At 46.4% G+C, this 13,419-nt stretch overlaps 1 non-coding gene across 1 annotated transcript; it reads left to right on the forward strand.

The window, feature by feature from the left end:
* The first annotated feature begins 512 nt into the window (after positions 1 to 512).
* Positions 513 to 619, forward strand: LOC117057222. Its single transcript, XR_004427809.1, has one exon. It is a non-coding gene; the product is annotated as a U6 spliceosomal RNA (small nuclear RNA).
* The last annotated feature ends 12,800 nt before the right edge of the window (positions 620 to 13,419 follow it).

A 13,419-nucleotide genomic window follows, 5' to 3' on the forward strand; every position in this document is an offset into this window, starting at 1 on the left:
AGAGCACGTCCTTTGGGGATCCTGCCATCTTCCATTCTCTGGACATGACCAAGCCAGAGTAGCCGTCACTGAGACAGGAGTGCGATTGTGCTGGGAATGTGGGCTTGGGTGAGCACATCATTGTCTGACACACTGTCCTGCCATGTGACGCCCAAACTCCAAATAAACACGAGAGCCTTTCCCAGAGAAAAATCTGGTTACCTGTCTTGCAGGTGGCATCTTCTCCCTAAAGCATAGCCTGCTCACAAGTTCGCCCTGGAGCTCCTGATCTCATCTCGTTTCCCCCAGGCTTATCTTAATTGACGTGGAGGAGCTCCTTCGGTGTAGATTTCTTTCCTTTTACAGCTCAGCTCTTGCAAAGGTTATCTGCCTTATCTTAATTGCTGCGGGAAATACATTTGCTTAGCGAAAATTAATGATGAAATAAATACACTCTGACGAGAATAAAAGCACAATTAAAAAGGTTTTTTGTTTTTTGTTTTTTTTTAAAAACCCCCAGTAGGGAGTCATTATTGCTCGCTTCGGCAGCACATATACTAAAATTGGAACGATACAGAGAAGTTTAGCATGGCCCCTGCGCAAGGATGACACGCAAATTCGTGAAGCGTTCCATATTTTGGAAGTTTTTAATGTTTGATATTTTTGTATTTGATTTTTGTTGGAAGCCGCCCAGAGTGGCTGGGGAAATCCAGCCAGATGGGCGGGGTACAAATAATAATAATAATAATAATTATTATTATTATTATTATTATTGGTTTAGGGCCCAAGGAGGTTACATTGGCAGCATGCCCCAGATTTTTGCAGCCTAACTGTACCTTCAGTAGATTCGAACCCAGAGACCGCAGGAGCAAAGTGAAAGGTTAATTCTTGGAACAAGGCATCTTCTTTGTATCGCTTTGCTTGCAGATTCAATGATTAACTGAAGAGGACGGATGACGTGGAAAGTCCTTTTTGGACCGATTACTTCAGTGCCTCTACCGAGCGTGTTTTTTATTGGTGGATCAGTGCAAGGCAATGATTCCTACTGCCTGTCTCTGTGTGCATCAGTGAATGGGTTGCCAACAGGGATGGAGTCACACTCAATAGTCAACTGCTGACTCATGCTCTCCAATTGTCCCAACCAGTGGAGGCCAATACCCATTGAGTTTGGTTGGGTGGCTTGGACATGGGAAAAAGCTAAGGGATTTTGGGAAATGATATATAATGAAACGAAGATGGTGTTAAAATTGTTCATTCCCCACCCCCACCCCCAAACCTGAGGCTTTTCTTCTAGGGATGTTGAGGACAAATGTCCCAGAGAATATGATCAAACTATTGTATTTATGTATGCAACAATTGTTCAAAAACCAGAACACTTCTGGGTTTTCAGAGTTTGAGAACCAAAGCATTTGAGAAGCAAGGTACCGCTGCATCAGTTGCTTGGAAAGGCAAGAGGGAGCAGCACTATTCCACTTGGGGGTCCTGCTAGCATGTTTCCCATGGGGTATCTGGTTGGCCACTGCAGGAAGAGACCGCTGGAGTAGATGGACCATTGTGCTGATCCATAAACCAGGCTCTCCAATGTCCTTAAGGTCTACAAAGAAGATCTTAATGCAGGTGGGGCTTGGCATGCCTCTGCTCTGCACATGAGACATGCAGTCTCAGCTCTTCAATGTCTCTTGATGTTGAGTAGGTGCATCTCGCGGTGCATATTGTCTGCAGCACGCATACATGCAGACACCTTTTAAAACAATCAGAACCATGCATTGCATAAAGAAACAATCAAACCCATGCTTGCTGCAGCAAGGATAAAGGTAAAGATAAAGGGACCCCTGACCGTTAGGTCCAGTCGCGGATGACTCTGAGGTTGCGGCGCTCATCTTGCTTTACTGGCTGAGGGAGCTGGCATTTGTCCGCAGACAGCTTCCGGGTCATGTGGCCAGCATGACTAAGCCACTTCTGGCGAACCAGAGCAGCGCACGGAAACGCCGTTTACCTTCCCGCTGGACGGGTACCTATTTATCTACTTGCACTTTGACGTGCTTTCGAACTGCTAGGTGGGCAGGAGCAGGGAACGAGCAACGGGAGCTCAACCCGTCGCGGGGATTCAAACCGCCGACCTTCTGATCGGCAAGCCCTAGGCTCTGTGGTTTAGCCCACAGCGCCACCCGCGCCCTTGATCTACATTATAGTTCCTGTTTATTGAGTATGTATGTGATGGGTCAGCCAGACCTCAGCGACCAAATTCACAAGCTTCCTTTTGGATGGAAGTAGAAACGAAAGCATATAAACCAAGTTGCATAACAGATATTTGCAAAACATCAGAAATCAAGGTTCGAGCACAAAGTTGGCTGCAAGTAAAGCTTCTGTGGCTTTATAGCATTATTGTTTACTGTTCTTTCATTTTATGAGTGTATATTTATATATACAAAACATAGCTAAAACTGAAACAGGGGGGTCTATTGTTCCTCTCTAGCTTTTAAATGAAGGAGCTTGGCTCACATGCACAGCACTGTGAGATCTTTGTGTCAGATGTCATTGGACTCCAACTCCCATTATTCCTGACTGTTGGCTATGCAAGCTGGGGCTGATGGGAGTTGGAGTCTAATGACATCTGGAATGTACCTGATTTGGGGAAGGCAGTGTTAAGAGTGCACATTCTTCCATTTGTAAAAGTGTGTGTTTAAATTTAAATTTCATTTTGCAAACTCTCTCTCTTGCAAAGCAAAGCTCAAATGTAAAAGCTCCCCTGGGGGTTGCAAAATTGGATCTAGCTGTACCAACATTCCCACAGCCTGGAGACTGCTAGTCCCCACCAGAGACTGGGGAGAAATTCATTTCTGTTCACATTGATAGGCAAACCTGGAACAGCATGCAAACTAAAGCTAGCCTTCAGAATCCACACTTCTCTGCAAACTGCAGTTCTCCAGCCAAGCAACGTGTACGAAAATGCATATATTGGGCGTAAGGCTCGCAATAAAATGGATGTATTAGTGAAGATAACATACAAGAATGCATTACATTAAAGAAAATTGCTTTGGGAACATGCGGATATTAGGCAAACTTGCATGAAAGGTATCTGAAGAAGTGTGCATGCACACGAAAACTCATACCAATAACAAACATAGTTCGTCTCTAAGGTGCTACTGGAAGGAATTTTATTTTTATTTTGCATTCAAGGGTTTGTATATTGGATGACGTTTGCATGAAAATGTTGCAGGATACTCATGACCACTTGTTTTTAATAAATTCTCAAATGGATATAGAAATGTGGGGATCTGAACATAACAAGTAGAAAATTGAGAAATCAAAACTGAAAGATTTGCCCATCTCAATCTGCCATCCTTATGCACCACCCCTCACTAAACTTAGAAAAAAAAAACCCCAATGCTTTAGCCTGCCAAAATACAGTTGGCAATGTCATCATAAGAACATGAGAGGAGCCTGCAGGATCAGGCCAATGGCCCATCTAGTCCAGCATCCTCTTCTCATAGATGCCTGTGTGAAACTAGCAAGCAGGGCCTGAGAGCAACAGCCTTCTCTCCTCCTGTGCTTTCCAGCAACTGGTTAAGGTAAAGGGAACCCTGACCATTAGGTCCAGTCGTGTCTGACTCTGGGGTTGCGGCGCTCATCTTGCTCTATAGGCCGAGGGAGCCGGTGTACAGCTTCCGGGTCATGTGGCCAGCATGACTAAGCTGCTTCTGGCGATCCAGAGCAGCGCACGGAAACGCCGTTTACCTTGCCGCTGGACGGGTACCTATTTATCTACTTGCACTTTGACGTGCTTTCGAACTGCTAGGTGGGCAGGAGCAAGGACCGAGCAACGGGAGCTCACCCCGTCGCAGGGATTCAAACCGCCGACCTTCTGATCGGCAAGCCCTAGGCTCTGTGGTTTAACCCACAGCGCCACCTGGGTCCCAGCAACTGGTATTCAGAAGCATTTGTTGTCCCGAACAATGGGGACAAAGCATAGCCATTATGAGTCTGTCAACCCCTCTTTTCAAGATCTGTGAGTTGGAGGGCATCACTGTGTCTTGTGGGAGTGAGTGCCATAGTTTAACTATGTGCTGTGTGGAAATGTCCTTTCTTTATCCATCTTGAATAATAATAATAATAATAATAATAATAATAATAATAATAATAATAATAATAATAATAATTTTTATTTATACCCAGCCACTCTGGGCGGCTCCCAACAGAATTAAAAGCACAATAAAACATCAGATATTAAAAACTTCCCTAAACAGGGCTGCCTTCAGGTGTCTTCTAAAAGTGAGGTAGTTGTTTTATCTCCTTGACATCTGATGGGAGGGTGTTTCCACATGGTGCCATCACCGAGAAGGCCCTCTGCCTTGTTCCCTGCAACCTCACTTCTCGCAGGGAGGGAACCACCAGAAGGCCCTTGGAGCTGGACCTCCGTGTCTGGGCTGAATGATAGGGGTGGAGATGCTCCTTCAGGTATACTGGGCCAAAGCCATTTAGGGCTTTAAATGTCAGCACCAACACTTTGAATTGTGCTTGGAAACATACTGGGAGCCAATGTAGGCCTTTCATGACCGGTGTTATATGGTCTTTCCCAACATTCAGCTTAATAATAATAATAATAATAATAATAATAATAATTTATTTGTACCCCGCCCATCTGGCTGGGTCTCCCCAGCCACTCTGGGCGGCTTCCATCAAATATTAAAATACATTTAAAATATCACAGTTTTAAAAATTCCCTAAACAGGGCTGCCTTCAGGTATTTTCTGAATGTCAGGTTGTTGTTTATTCCCTTGACCTCTGATGGGAGGGCGTTCCACAGGGCGGGTACCGCTACCGAGAAGGCCCTCTCCCTGGTTCCCCGTAACTTCGCTTCTCACAGCAAGGGAACCGCCAGAAGGCCCTCGGCACTGGACCTCGGTGTCCGGGCAGAATGATGGGGGTGGAGACGCTCCTTCAGGTATACAGGACCAAGGCCGTTTAGGGCTTTAAAGGTCAGCACCAACACTTTGAATTGTGCTCGGGAACATACTGGGAGCCAATGTAGATCTCTCAGGACCAGTGTTATGTAGTCCCAGCGGCCACTCCCAGTCACCAGTCTAGCTTCCGCGTTCTGGATTAATTGCAGTTTCTTGGTCACCTTCAAAGGTAGCCCACGTAGAGCGCATTGCAGTAATCCAAGCGGGAAATAACCAGAGCATGTACCACTCTGGCGAGACAGTCTGCGGGCAGTGAGGGAGCCGACAGACTGTCATTGACTGTCCACGAGATCTAGCGAGGGAGGAAAAACATGCATAATTTTATAAACTCCTCTCAGGACGCTTCCTCCTTTCCTTTCCCCTAAACTCAAAAGCCCCATACACTACGATCTCTTCTCAGAGGGGAGTCGCTTCATCCATTTTATGTTTATGCTTGCCTTTTTTCTGAACCTTGTCCAACTTCGCAATACGTTGTTTGAGGTGAGGCAACCAGAACTGGTCACGGTGTCCAAAACATCAGGACACATTGCATCCAAAACCTGAGGTGAGAGCATTAGGGAATAGTGCATAAATAAATAAAATGGAGGCTCTTAGCTGCATATTCGATAGTTTCCCCTTATCCACCCCATCTGCGCCAGTGTTTTCAAGAACAAAAGGCCACTGAGACATAACCAAGTTCAATTAAATGTCCATCCAGCTCCCTGGCTCTGGCTGAAGGTCGAAAACAACCCCTTCTTTCAGACAGCCCTAGAACCCTGCCAATTTAATTCAGCAGCCGAGGATTTGAAAATCCAAGGGCACCATTTCCCCAGCAAAGGGACAAAGCTGACCAAACTCTCCTTGACGTCAAACCACTCCAAAGTTTCCCTCCTTGAAATTTGGCAGGCTGCAGGCTGCGGATGCACGGGGGGAAATTAAAAATAAAAGGAGTTTGTGTGTGACTTTGGGGTAAGGGAGGACGAGAGGGCTAACAAACCTCTGGGTGCATCTACTGTCTGAGCAGGGAAAGGGGAAATACCAGGGCCATAAACCATAGGAGCCTTTGCGAATTTCCTTTGCACAGACATGCTTCATAAGAGTCTATTTCTCCTGCAACAGATGTTTGCAATACAGGTGTCATTTATAGAGTGAGGCCATGCTCACCTCTTCAGAAGGAAGTCCCACTGAGTTCAGTAGCAGTTGCATAAGTTTTATGCACAAGATTGCAGCCGTCATGGTTTTATTCAACATCTTCATCAATGACTTGGATGATGGGCTTGAGGGCATCCTGATCAAGTTTGCAGATGACACCAAATTAGGAGGGGTGGCTAATACCCCAGAGGACAGGATCACACTTCAAAATGACCTTAACAGATTAGAGAACTGGGCCAGAGCAAACAAGATGAATTTTAACAGGGAAGAATGCAAAGTACTACACTTGGGCAAAAAAAATGAAAGGCACAAATACAGGATGGGTGACACCTGGCTTGAGAGCAGTACATGTGAAAAGGATCTAGGAGTCTTGGTAGACCACAAACTTGACATGAGTCAACAGTGTGATGCAGCAGCTAAAAAAGCCAATGCAATTCTGGGCTGCATCAATAGGAGTATATCATCTAGATCAAGGGAAGTAATAGTACCACTATATTCTGCTCTGGTCAGACCTCACCTGGAATACTGTGTCCAGTTCTGGGCACCACAGTTCAAGAAGGATACTGACAAGCTGGATCGTGTCCAGAGGAGGGCAACCAAAATGGTCCAAGGCCTGGAAACGATGCCTTATGAGGAACGGCTTAGGGAGCTGGGTATGTTTAGCCTGGAGAAGAGAAGGTTAAGGGGTGATATGATAGCCATGTTCAAATATATAAAAGGATGTCATATAGAGGAGGGTGAAAGGTTGTTTTCTGCTGCTCCAGAGAAGCGGACACAGGGCAATGGATTCAAACTACAAGAAAGAAGATTCCACCTAAACATTAGGAAGAACTTCCTGACAGTGAGAGCTGTTCGGCAGTGGAATTTGCTACCAAGGAGTGTGGTGGAGTCTCCTTATTTGGAGGTCTTTAAGCAGAGGCTTGACAGCCATCTGTCAGGAATGCTTTGATGGTGTTTCCTGCTTGGCAGGGGGTTGGACTGGATGGCCCTTGTGGTCTCTTCCAACTCTATGATTCTATGATTCTATTATATTTTTTATTAAAAAATTTATAAGATTTTTCATTTTAAAGCACAAAATCATTACATGGTTAAAATTTTCATACTCCCCCCCTCCCACCGAGAGCAAAATTTCCAACCCCCCCTCTCACAGGAGCACATATAATATCATTTTGCATTTAACCCATCATTTTGCATAAATCATTGCTTAGTCCTGACCCTTTTCCTGGGCCAGGTATTCCTACTCCTTTCAATTTCATCTTTAAATTGACTTCCTCGAATGCCCCTCTGTTGACTTCAAAGTAAAAACATATTTCCCAGTTTTCCAATCATCTTCAAATCTAATTTACACTACATTTCTTTCCTCCTTATCATTTTTAAAATCATTAATACATCAAACTTAATTACTTATATTTTCTTCTCTACCTCGGCCTCAATATTCTTCTGAACTTTTCTAATTTCTTAACCAATTTTAGCTATTCTAACAATAATTTAAAAAACTGCCTCCCTTTTTCTATCCCCTTACCTCCCTCCGGCCTCAAAATTTTTGGCTAATTTTTTTTAACATTTTCCGTTGCCGCAGTGTCCATATCCATTTGTCAAAACCATATAGTAAAGAAATTCCATAAAATATATCCAGTCTTATTACCCTACTCCAACCCTTTCAAAAACCCCGACCCAAAAGTCAAAACTTGCTGGCTTCTGTTCCTGTCTATCCTCTTGCGCAGCCGTCATGGTTTCAGACGCATCAACAGAATCACGAATGAAGCACAGATTCAAGCAATCGCCCTCTAGGTTTTTGGTGTTTTTGGCTAAACCTGTATGCTGCGAACGGTGCGACCACATACAAAGGACAATGGGCCCCTGTGCTTTTGATATCTCTGCCGTAGAAGGGAGATTTGTGGGTTTAAAACTGAAGTGGCTGGCACTCCTGTGTTTGAAGAAGAGTTTGGATTTGGTATCCCGCTTTATCACTACCCGAAGGAGTCTCAAAGCGGCTAATATTCTCCTTTTCCCTTCCTCCCCCACAACAAACACTCTGTGAGATGAGTGGGGCTGAGAGACTTCAGAGAAGTGTGACTAGCCCAAGGTCACCCAGCAGCTGCATGTGGAGGAGCGGAGACGCGAACCCGGTTCACCAGATTACGAGTCTACCGCTCTTAACCACTACACCACACTGGCTTGAGGATTATCGTGCACATGAACGAACTGAGCATAAGCCCAAATGGCAATGCTGCAGCATAAAGGGCCAGTGCTGGAGGGGTGCACGCATGCCAGGGGGTGGGGCGCGGAGGGTGAAAGAGCCCACCGCGGAACCCCAGCCCTTGCCACACTGCCCGAGTGACCCCGCACTGCACTGGAGACAAGCAGTGAGGGAACCACCAGAAGGCCCCTGGAGCTGGACCTCAGTGTCTGGGCAGAATGATGGGGGTGGAGATGCTCCTTCAGATATACTGGGCTGAGGCCGTTTAGGGCTTTAAAGGTCAGCACCAACACTTTGAATTGTGCTCGGAAACGTACTGGGAGCCGATGGGGTTGTGGCGTTCATCTCGCTTTACTGGCCGAGGGAGCCGGCGTTTGTCTGCAGACAGTTTTTCCGGGTCATGTGGCCAGCATGACTAAGCCACTTCTGGCGAACCAGAACAGCGCACAGAAATGCCATTTACCTTCCCGCCGGAGTGGTACCTATTTATCTACTTGCACTTGACGTGCTTTCGAACTGCTAGGTTGACAGGAGCAGGGACCGAGCAATGGGAATTCACTCTGTTGCGGGAATTCGAACTGCCGAAATTCCAATTGGCACGCCCAAGAGGCTCAGTGGTTTAGCCCACAGTGCCACCCGCATCCCTTCAGCAGCTGAGCATGGTCCTTTGCCAACAAGATCATGGTCCTTTGCCAATCAGCAAGCCCTAGGAAAAATTAAAGGGCAATAGCAAATCATAGGTGGGCGGCTGAAGGAAATGTTAGATCAGAAAGTAGCTTTCTTGCCAGAGGCGAAGCAGGAACAGTATGAGACCCATCTGGAACAGATGAATTTATCAATTTCAGTTTTTGATTTTAAGTTCAGTTCCCCACATTTATGCATCAATCTGCAATTAAAAGAAGTCCTCGTGAAAATTTGTCAGCATGCAGAATGCTTGCATGCAGTTTTGCCACACACACACACACACACACACAATTTTGGCAAGCAAATTTCCTTAATAGAATGCATGCTCGCGCCTTGCTTTCACCTAATCTGTGCATTAGGCACACTTTCCCTTAATATATGCATTTGCACACACACAATTTCATCGTAGAACTGCACATCAAAATTCAGAGAAGTGCAAATTTCGAAGGAGGGCTGTATTTTCGTTCTTGCATTGTACAGTGGTACCTCGGGTTACGTATGCTTCAGGTGACATACTCCGCTAACCCAGAAATAACGCTTCAGGTTAAGAACTTTGCTTCAGGATAAGAACAGAAATCATGCTCTGGCGGCGCAGAGGCAGCAGGAGGCATAGCTGTCAACCTTTCCCTTTTTTGCGGGAAATCCCCTTATTATAGCACTGGGAAACAGCAGGGAGGGTTGACAGCTATGGCGGGAAGGCCCATTAGCTATAAAATGTCGGTACCTTTTATCATATGTGGTGGGAGTGCAAGAAGGTGAGGGCATATTGAGACATGATATATCATGAGCTGAGAAAAATGTTGAAATATAATTTTGTTAAGAAACCTGAAGCCTCCTTACTAGGTATTATAGGTACAGACATTGAAAAACAGGACATTAAATTGTTTCAATACACAGTGACTGCAGCTAGGATTTTGCTAGCACAAAGGTGGAAACAAGAAGAAATACCGACAAAAGAAGACTGGACAGTAAAATTGATGGAATATGCAGAACTGGACAAAATGACGAGAAGAATCCAGGAACAGCGGGACCAGAAATTCATCAAAGACTGGTTAAAGTTTACGAACTATTTGAAAAATAATTTGCAGTTGAATACGCTAATAGGACTTCAAGAAGCTTTGTAGTTAATGTGTAGAAATATTATTGTAAGTATGGTAGTTAGAGTATGTATGAGATTTATGATAATGTAAGCAATGGTAGATTAAAGAAGTATAATATTAAGATATAATTCTGAAAGCCATGTGGAAGGTCTGAGGGAAGTCATGGCTATGTTAGCCAAAATTGGAAAATGTATGTGAATGTATGTTTTATTTTCTGTAGTAGTATAGTATAAAATAATAAAAATTATGTATATATAAAAAAGTGGTCTTCAGGTTAAGAACGGACTTCAGGTTAAGAACGGACCTCCGGAACGAATTAAGTACTTAACCAGAGGTACCACTGCAGATGGTGACAGCAGTCACGAAATCAGAAGACGCCTGCTTCTTGGGAGAAAAGCAATGACAAACCTAGACAGCATCTTAAAAAGCAAAGACATCACCTTGCCGACAAAAGTCCGTATAGTTAAAGCTATGGTTTTCCCAGTAGTAATGTACGGAAGTGAGAGCTGGACCATCAAGAAGGCTGATCGCCGTAGAATTGATGCTTTTGAATTATGGTGCTGGAGGAGACTCTTGAGAGTCCCGTGGACTGCAAGAAGATCAAACCTATCCATTCTCAAAGAAATCAGCCCTGAGTACTCACTAGAAGGACAGATCCTGAAGTTGAGGCTCCAGTACTTTGGCCACCTCATGAGAAGAGAAGAATCCCTAGAAAAGACCCTGATGTTGGGAAAGATGGAGGGCACAAGGAGAAGGGGACGACAGAGGATGAGATGGTTGGACAGTGTTCTTGAAGCTACTAACATGAGTTTGGCCAAACTGCGAGAGGCAGTGAAGGATAGGCGTGCCTGGCGTACTCTGGTCCATGGGGTCACGAAGAGTCGGACACGACTGAACGACTGAACAACAACAACCACTGTATTGGAAAGTGCAAATAGGTAACTTCTCACTGAAATTTGAACTGGAACCAAATTTCTCCCCCTTCCCTACTTCTTATTGCTTTGGTCTCTCTCTTTGGCCCTTGGATGCTACTCTGATCCCCTTAGAGAACCAGATCTTCAGGCCTCCGATTGCTGGAATGCTACCGCCCCCATGTGGGTTAGAAAGGACAACCACTTTTCTGCTCCTGAACTCTTGTTCTGCAGGACTTGACTACATGGTGACACTATCTTTACATGTAGCACCACCTACCGGAGGGATATGGGATTCCTTTCAGGCACGAAGAGGACGCGGCACCGTTTTTCTTTGTTCTTGCAAGCTAATGAATAGGTGGAACCAAGCGAGACCTGCAACTAAATGTTGCAGCGCACCCTCACCTCCTAGCAGGAGCGCTCCTGTTCAGAGTTTTAGTACTGTTATGAAAATCCGGACTTTCCTCCCGATGGAGCCCAGGGCAGCAAACGACATTCGATGAAACAATAACAATAAAACTATCTTACAAACAATTCCAGTACAGATGCAGACAGGGAAAGATCTCCACTTAAAAGGGTTTGTTGGAAGAGCTCCTGCCATCCAGTCATACCCATCTCCAGGATACTCCATTCCATCTCCACCACATCATCTGTTTTTCTTTATCAGCAGAGTGATGGTTACTGAGCATCTTTAGCCCTCGTTGGACTCTTTTGGGGACTTTAGGGAGGTTTCATTTCGTAAGTTTTGTACTTCTGCGAACCTCAGTCACCAGTCTAGCTGCCGCATGCTGGATTAGGTGCAGTTTCCGTGTCACCTTCAAAGGTAGCCCCATGTAGAGCGCATTGCAGTAATCCAAGCGGGAGATAACCAGAGCGTGCACCACTCTGGCGAGACAGTCTGCGGGCAGGGAGGGTCTCAGCCTGCGTACCAGATGGAGCTGGTAGACAGCTGGCCTGGATGCAAATTCACCTGCGCCTCCATGGACAGCTGTGAGTCCAAAATTACTCCCAGGCTGCGCACCTGGTCCTTCAGGGGCACAGTTACCCCATTCAGGACCAGGGAGTCCCCCGCACCTTCTTGCCCCATTCCTCCAAAAAGTCATTCTGTTTTGTCGGGATTCAACCCGGGGGCGTAGGAAGGGGGGCGGTGGAAGTGGCCCGCCCCTGGTGCCCTCACTGAGGGGGGTGACATTCGGCACGCTACCCGTCCGCGACTCCCAAGCCTACCCCGAGCCATCAGGATAAGGGGGGAAGCTGCGTGCCTTTGCCGGTGGCATTCCCCCTTCAATTTGACAGCTTGGGGGAGGGGCTTGGGAGTCGCAGGTGGGTGGCGTGCCGAATGTCTGCCATGGGTGGCTCGCTCCGCCCCCGGCTGCAGGGCATGAGCACCACTCTGAGCACCCGAGCGGCTATCCTATGCTTGGAAGGGCACACTCCACGCCACACCCTCCTCGGGAGCACTCCCGCCCTGGGCAGCACAGGCATATGCTCCGCTGCTGATTCAACTTCAATCTGTTGAAGAAGATGAAGAAGAGGAGGAGGAGGAGGAGGAGGAGGAGGAGGAGGAGTTTGGATTAGATAACCCGCTTTATCACTGCCTTAAGGAGTCTCAAAGCGGCTAACATTCTCCTTTCCCTTCCTCCCCCACAACAAACACTCTGTGAGGTGAATGAGGATGAGAGACTTCAAAGAAGTGTGACTGGCCCAAGGTCACCCAGCAGCTGCATGTGGAGGAGCGGGGAAGCGAACCCGGTTCACCAGATTATGAGTCTACCGCTCTTAACCACTACACCACACTGGCTCTCTGGCTCTCACTGTTAACCACCACCCATCCTCCAATCATTCCCTGTTGGCACTCACCCCTTGAATTCGCTGTCACGAGGAGTGAGTATACCGGTTCGTTCATACCCAGTCATTGCTCAGCGAATCTTTTTGACTCTTTGCGTGTGAATGAGTCATCACCTATCAAAGATCATCACGGTGGACATAATCGGATTATACATTCAGCTGTGAGTCAACAAGTGTCAACTTAGTGATCTGCACGGTGCGTTTATGCATTGCCAGCAGAGGAACTGCATCACCAACAGAAGAACTGAAGAACAGCCTTCTGGATCAGGCCCTATTGCACATCTGCTTCACGATCCTGGTCAATCAGATGCCCATGGGGGGTGTCCAAAAGCAAGGCCTGACCACCACAGCTCTCCCCACCTCCTCATGCTTCCAGCAAATGGTACTAGCTCTGAGAAAACAACCCAAGTACAGCGGCCACTCATTGGGTTCTTACAAATGGACCAGGTAGCAGTTCAATGTAGGAAAAAGCTAAAGGACCCCTGGATAGCTAATTCCGGTCAAAGGCAACTATGGGGTTGCAGCGCTCATCTCGCTTCAGGCCGAGGGAGCCGGTGTTTATCCACGGACAGCTTTCTGGGTCATGTGGCCAGCATGACTAA

The sequence above is a fragment of the Lacerta agilis genome, chromosome 13 (genome assembly GCF_009819535.1).
Source record: "Lacerta agilis isolate rLacAgi1 chromosome 13, rLacAgi1.pri, whole genome shotgun sequence".
In the NCBI taxonomy this organism is placed as follows: domain Eukaryota; kingdom Metazoa; phylum Chordata; class Lepidosauria; order Squamata; family Lacertidae; genus Lacerta; species Lacerta agilis.